This window comes from Arachis ipaensis, chromosome B02 (assembly GCF_000816755.2).
Source record: "Arachis ipaensis cultivar K30076 chromosome B02, Araip1.1, whole genome shotgun sequence".
Classification (NCBI taxonomy): domain Eukaryota; kingdom Viridiplantae; phylum Streptophyta; class Magnoliopsida; order Fabales; family Fabaceae; genus Arachis; species Arachis ipaensis.
Window position 1 is genome coordinate 4,638,832 of NC_029786.2, and position 7,678 is coordinate 4,646,509.

The window sequence follows — 7,678 nt, forward strand, 5'->3', positions numbered from 1 at the left end:
TTAGTAGTGATATTTCTATTTTCCGTCTTTATCTTTATTTATTTGCAAAATCGTAGAAATTTCGTAAAACTCCATTTACTCTTGCATGGATAATTCTTAGATATATATTTTTTTGAGTAAAGTATCGTTTTTGTCCTCAATGTTTGGGGTAAGTTATATTTATGTCCCTAACGTTTAAATTGTCCTATTTGTATCATTAAAATTTATAAAAGTGATTCAATGTTATCCTACTATCAATTATACTAACAAATCAGATTATATTTTTCAATTATTCTTACTTGGATGTATTCATTCTCAATTAGGTCTCACTTGGATGTGATCGATTTTAATATTATACCCACTATTTGTGTTTAGATTCAATTATGTCCTTAGAAAAGTGAATTATGTGAATGTTGTAGGAATTAGTTTTAACATTGATAAGCTATTTTTCGGAGTAGATCATCGATTCTATCCCAAACATTTATATTCTAACTTTAAGAAGAGATTTTTAAAACTCAAACTAGAGCGTTCATGATGTGTAATTGACGGCAGGATAACATTGAATCACTTTTACAAACGTTAGGGATACAAATAGGACGATTTAAACGTTAGAGACACAAATAGAATTTACCCAAAACATTGGGGACAAAAACGATACTTTACTCTATATTTTTTTACCATCCCAATCCTTTGCTCAACTTGATTAACAGTTTCTTGAAATTTATTGAATCCTTTATAGTTTTTCTTAGGCATAATATTTTATATGTAATACCCTAATATTTAAATTCTTATACTCGAGTCATAAGTCAATGATAGTAAGGTGGTACGACTCACAAGGTGGATTAAAATACACATATATCTATATAATTGAAAGGAGTTATTTAACGAGAAGTCTGAAAAGGAGCAAAATAAAATCGCAATCGAAAACACTCTCGTATCGAAGAAAAGAAGATAAAACGTATTTGGATAGCGAATAAAAATAAGGTATAACAATAAGGAAGAATAGAATAAAGACAAGGTACATATATGTATATAGACATGAATATAATAGCCACTAGTCACAATCTGAGAAGTTTAGGCCGACTAAGGTACAGTAATAAAATCAGTTGACAACAGTAATTTTTCTATCTCTCCCAAAATATACATCAAAGTCTCTATAGACACGTTTTCAAAAGGAAATAAATACATAATAAAAGATTTTCAAAATAAGTTCAGAGAGATTCTAAACAAAAGTAAAACAGAGTCCAACGATCTTCGCCATCTTTCAGATAAACCACAACTCACTGCTGAGCACCTAGACCTGCATATAAAAAATAGAGAATATGTAGGGAATGAGAACCCCCGATCCATGGATTTCCAGTATGGTAAAAGTACCAAATAAATATAATGCACTATAATAAGAACTCACTAAGCATCCTAATCTCCCTTTCATCAATTATTCACCCTAGGTTCTCACTAATCCATAACTTAGGCAATTGTCCTAGGGGATACTAAATCTAATTCAATCTCTCATCTTTCCCGACCTTCCAAAGTTTTCAACTTCCAATTCATTGCAGAACCATGACCAGAACCAACACCAGCTAATTTGACTTAGTAATTATATATCAATACTTCACATTTTCACCTGAAGCAAGTGAAATCACTTCACTGCGTCTATCCAGGAAACTCAAATAATCTCTTTCAGTATTCATCATTATTAATCAGTTATCTCTTCATTTCATTTCAACAAAGACAGTCCTCAGCGTCAACCAACACCAACATGAGGGACCTCTCAGTTGTACAAACACAAACAATGCAAACAAGTAATACACAAGTAAGGCAATTAATGCAAGTAAGCAAGTAGCAGTTAAGCATGTAACATATTCAATTTGGCAAACTCATAATTAAGCAAACCCAAACAAATCAAACATATGCGAATGATGTATGCTTGCCCTATGGCCAATGAGCTCATCTGTCAGTTATACAGCCAACTCGACACACCCGGTAGCTAACTCGGATATCGTCTCTCAACACGAAGGGAATCCTCAACCTTCAAGGAGGGAATCCTCAACCTCCCATTTTAGAGAGAGACTGTTATGTAATGATAGGGAATCCTGAACCTAACTCATTCACACCACAGTCATCAGGAATCGAATCGAAGGGAATTCTCAACCTTCTCCATTCAATTCCCCGATGTAGCAAGAGAGGAAATCCTCAACCCCGCTTTTCCACCGTAACAAGAGTGGGAATCTTCAACCTCGTCTTGTTCATCATAGCAAGAGAGAGAATCATCTATCTCAACTTGCCCTTTCCGACATTCAAATTAATAATCACAGAGTTAAATCGAAGGGAATCTTCGACCTTCAATCCAATCCTCTGGTGTGACAAGTGAGGGAATCCTCAACCTCAAACTCGCCCACCCCTACAAGAGAGGGAATTCTCGACCTCAACTTGTTTATCACAGCAAGTGAGAGAATCCTCAATCTCAACTTGCCTTTACATGAGCTGGATAATACTACCGTCCCCACAACGCAAATCTTATTGCCTCTTTAATTATAATCACAACACGAGAGAGAGAATCCTCTACCTCAACTCGCCTATTCATTCCGAGATATAGTACTCGTCACACTTCACCATCATCCTCATTATCAATCTTGTGATCATCATTATTCTCGTTATTCATCTCATCTCAATTCATATTCAATCTTAATTAAGTTCAGTCATCATTATCCATTCACTCTCATCATCAATTATCTCATTCATAATCATTATATATCACTTAACATCTTATTCATTTCTCTTAATTTTACTAACTCAATTCATTTGGCTTTATCCCTAATTTGTCCATCCTCAATTCCACCAGCTTTAGACTCATATCGAAGTTTATAAAGGTTTAGAAGGCCAAAAGAATGGTTAAAAGCCATAAAAACACATTTTTTGCATATTCTGAGAGGTGTGCGTACGCACAGGCTGAAAACTTGGGATCCGCATATGCATGCAAAGGTCCGCGTACGCATGAGGTGAAAATTTAGTAAGTTGTGTACGCATGATCCCAATTTTGGACCATGACACGTACGCATGCGATATCCACGTATGCAGACGCACTTGGCAGAGGCCAATGCCCGTGTACGCATGTCAAAGGCCGCGTACGCATCCATATCAGAAAACAGAAAATCTGATATGTTGCAGAAATCAGTTTTTCAGTCCAATTTTCAAAACCTCATAACTTTTTCCACAAAATTTCTTTTTCAACCATTCTTAAACTGTTGTAAAGATCGATAAATGAATTTTCATAAAAATCTAACTTTAAAAGTTTTCCAACTCCGAGGATCGAGTTACGACCCGCCGAAGTTGGCAAAAAATCTATTTTTACCAAAAACTCACATTTACCAGTCCTTCCAATTGTTCACCAGCCAAATTTATTTTTTCTCAACAATTTTTACCACAAGTTGATCTGATGAGTTTATTTTTTCTCAACAATTCTGCCGAAGTTGATTTGATGAGTTGTGATGTTGAACTTTAATGTTGTTATTCATTATCAAAATGAGATTTGAAAATGATGATTGGAGTATTAATAGTGAATTATGAGCTTATTGATATTGATAAATGTTGGAAATGGAGAAATGATGCTTAGAGTGTAAACATTGATAATTTGAGGAAGGTAAGAGAGAATTTTGGATGAAATTAGTGAAATTACATGATGGTAGGATGAGGAATGAATTGGAAGGTGTATGAACATCATTTAGGTTTATTGGAACTATTTTGGTTGTAGGATATTTGATTTTGATTGTGAATTTTAGAAGTTTGAGAACCTAGTTAATTTTTGGTAAAAACTAGTTTTTGATGAATTTTGACGGATTTTAATTTGAGTCTCAGTTTTTTAAATTAGTTGAAATTTATCTTAAATAAAAGTTTATTAAAAAAGATCTTTAAATTGATATAAATTTTGATGAAAATAGATTTTTGTAGAGGAAGTTATGAAGGTTTAAAGTTTGGTATTAAAAGTTGATTTCTGCAACTTTACAAAATTTTGCAATTTTTGAGGGGTATGCATATGCGAACCACCCATACGCGAGCGTGCCATTCTGTCTAGCACCTATGTATATGTGAACTCTTGTATGCGTACGCGAAATGGGCAAAATTTTATGTATGCGTACGCATACAATGGGATTGCGTACGCATAGACCCTGTTTTTCTGAAAAATAAATTTTTTTTTCATTTTCAAGGATTTTCTAACTTTCTAAACTTCTTTCAAATGCTGTTTAAGAGTACTATCGAGGAATTATATTCTAATATTACTAAAGATGAGTTACTGATTTATTTTAGTGAATTTTTATATGAATTTAGAAGATGGAGACTTAGGTTTCTGGAGTATTGAGGATGGATTAGTTGAGTAAGATGGCGGAGTTTTATAGTGACGATTGAAATGATGAATTGTGAATTTTGGGTTGATATGTTGAGACGAGTCAAGGGCTCGGAGTAGATTGAATACTGAAAATGATTTCTGAAAACCATTGGTACACTGTTTTATGCTGATAATGTTGAGACGCTATGCTCCTGACGAGGACGGTTGGTTAATCCCGCTTGTTGAGGTCGCGGCGGTGACATAAGAACGGTTGATTTATCCCTTACTTACGTTCAGATGTGAGGTCTGTGGCAGAGTATCCTGCTCGCATCCTTTCGGATCACAGGAGTGTGCCCGATACTATAGCCGTGGGGGGTCCCATATCTATATTCGTGATCGAAAGGTGACATCTCTATGGAGATGTGTCAGGTTGGCAGTTGAACCGATAATGTGATATCACAACTAAATAGGACAGACATTCATCATGTGCATCTTCTATCTGTTTGCCTGCTTTGCCGACTTGAATTGCTTGCCTAATTGTATAACATGATTATTTGCTTCTTGATATATATGTTATACTTGTGTTTGCTATTACTTGTGTTTTCTACTGGGATTGAGGGGGTTCGGAAGGTGGTAACGATAGGATCGCATGGCGGTTAGGCTAGCGAAGGTTGTGGGACATCGGTGTATCTGTTAGTTTAGAAATTCCTTTAAGATAGAATACCCCGTTTCATTATGGTTTTAAGTAATGGTTATAAATTTAATTATGTTTTAAGCTTGAATTTCATGATGGATATGAAGTTCTAGGATTGCCTCTGGCATCCCGGAGTCTTATATTTTATATTACTGGGCACTGTTACCATACTGAGAACCTCCGGTTCTCATTCCATACTTTGTTGTTGTTTTTCAGATGCAGGTCGCAACTCACCTCGGTGAGTTACTTGATGGTGACAAAACGAAGGACCTTTATCATGTTTTTGAGCCTTTTGGTTATTTTGATTTAGTTCTCTCACTTTTGTATTTATATTGCCTTAGAGGCTTACTTTGAGAGAGATATTTGGTATAAACTATTTTACTTCAAAACTTTGTATGTCTGTATATACTAGTCGGCTTAAATTTCGCGGGCTGCGACTAGTTCCTTATGACTATTATACTCTCTTATATACTTATATCTTGTTATCTTGTATCTTTATCTTGTACCTTAAGTTTGTAGCTTCGTATGAATGTTTTGTGCTTTTGTAACTCTGTTTTTGAGCTTGTTTCTTCATCGGACTTCTAGAATTATTATCTCTTTCTATACGTATTATGTATAAGCCTTAGATTTGTCGTAACCTCTGATTAAACTTTGCTTTACAGCATGAGGTAAGGCTTAGGGTAATTAGGGTGTTACACCGTACCTCTTGTAGTCACAGTAATTTGGCCCTTCCTTGCAAATTTTCTACCAAGCACTAGCTCCAAGCTTCACCAAGAATTTCACAACCCAATTCAAGTTCTCAAAGTGTGCCAAATTCGCCCCAACAACACTAACATAGCTAATTTTACATATACATTACTCTAGGATTTACAAAATCTCATAAATCACAAGGATTGGAGGATTCTTACCTTAACCCATAAAAATAGTTGATGAAACTCATCAATAGCTCATACTAGAGCACTCCTAAACAATCAAAATCACAATATTTCTCCAAACCCAAAGCCAAAACACATTTTCATAGAAAAAAAAATTAAAACTGGGCAAAGGAAAGAGAAATACTCACCACAATACCTAGATAGAATCAAAGAGGGCGAGGAGAGCGATGTGTGGCCGCAAACGGCTCGTCAATCGGAGCTCTGGAGAAAAAGTTGTGGTAATTTGAAGTTTGGGAAGCTAAGTTTTCTTTCTCTCTTCTCTCTATCCGCCTCTCCCTCTCATTTTTAGAGTTAAATGAGCTTCAATACTCATAAATTATGTTTATATACCTTGGACTTGGGTCCACTTGGACCCAGTTCATATATACGACTCCTTGGCTCAATTTTAGGCCAAAACATTTAAGATTAACGTTTTAAACTGTGTTTTAGATATTTTTGTTTTCTAAATCATAAATTCTAACTTTTTAATCTTTCTCACTTATAAATTATTTTCTCAACTGCAATATCAGACGAGACAGATCTCAGTCGGTACTACCGATTAAATTTCTAGTGTGTATTTTCACGCAAAAAATTATGTTTTCCGACTCGAAAAATTCACTAAATTCAAATATCATAGTTAAATTGTCAAATTCTAATTGCTAATTTTTCTAACTATTTTTACCTATTTTCAATTAATTACGATTTAATCAGATTTTACATTATATATTGTCCACCAAATTATTCTTCTTTCTTTTTTTTTTCAATATAAATATATCATTATTAACTAGAATATATAAGGGAAATGAATATAGACCATGGGCTGCTACTAAACCAATCCACATGTTATTGTCCTAACATTATTTTTTGAAAAGAAATGAGAAACACATGTGGTTTTTTATTTCTCATTTGCTTGATTGTATCTTACTAGTCAAATTGATAGACAATCATTCATCTTTATCATTTCAATTCTGCTAAGTAACCAATAAGATACTAATTAACAATAAGTTAACAAGTATTTTTATTTTAAACTGTATTTGGTTAAAAATTGTTTACTTATATTTTTTTTATTCTAAATATAATGATAAAAGCTCCATCATCCAAGTAATAAGAGATTGATTTTAATTCAATAAAAGGTATAAAATATTTTTGCAATATTATTATGTCATCTATATTCAAAAACTCACTTTAGACTATTTTTAAAGTAAGAAGTAATAATTCAAACTCACTTTTTCTAATGTGACACTAATAATATACTGTTAAAAATTTAAATTTATTAATTAAATCATATGTCGTTTATATTATTCCTTCATCTATCATACTCAAGTTGGAAAATTCTTGCTTGATAAATTAAAATCCTTCATGGATCCCACTATGATAAATAAGAAAAGACATGTCAATAGGTTTTCACATATTGACCCTTGTGTTCTATAAAATTACACATAGCCTCACTAGAATGCATGGTCATGGATCCTTACTCTTTCACTTCCAACAAAGGGCAAGGATGCTCAATCAAAAAATGTTATTTATTTCTACTTATTATTTTAATTTAATTTCTTTTATATTGATTGAATTAATATATTTGTACTTATTTTTACTAATTTAAAATAGTTTCAGTCTTTTGCTAAGGTTTTGCATTTTCATTCCAAATTGAAATTGATTATATTTCAACTCTTTCTTGAAGAAGATGATAAAAATTCCGATTAAAACCCTTATAAAATCGAGTGAATTCCAAATATTGAATTTTTTTCTTTTTTTGAAAACGAGATC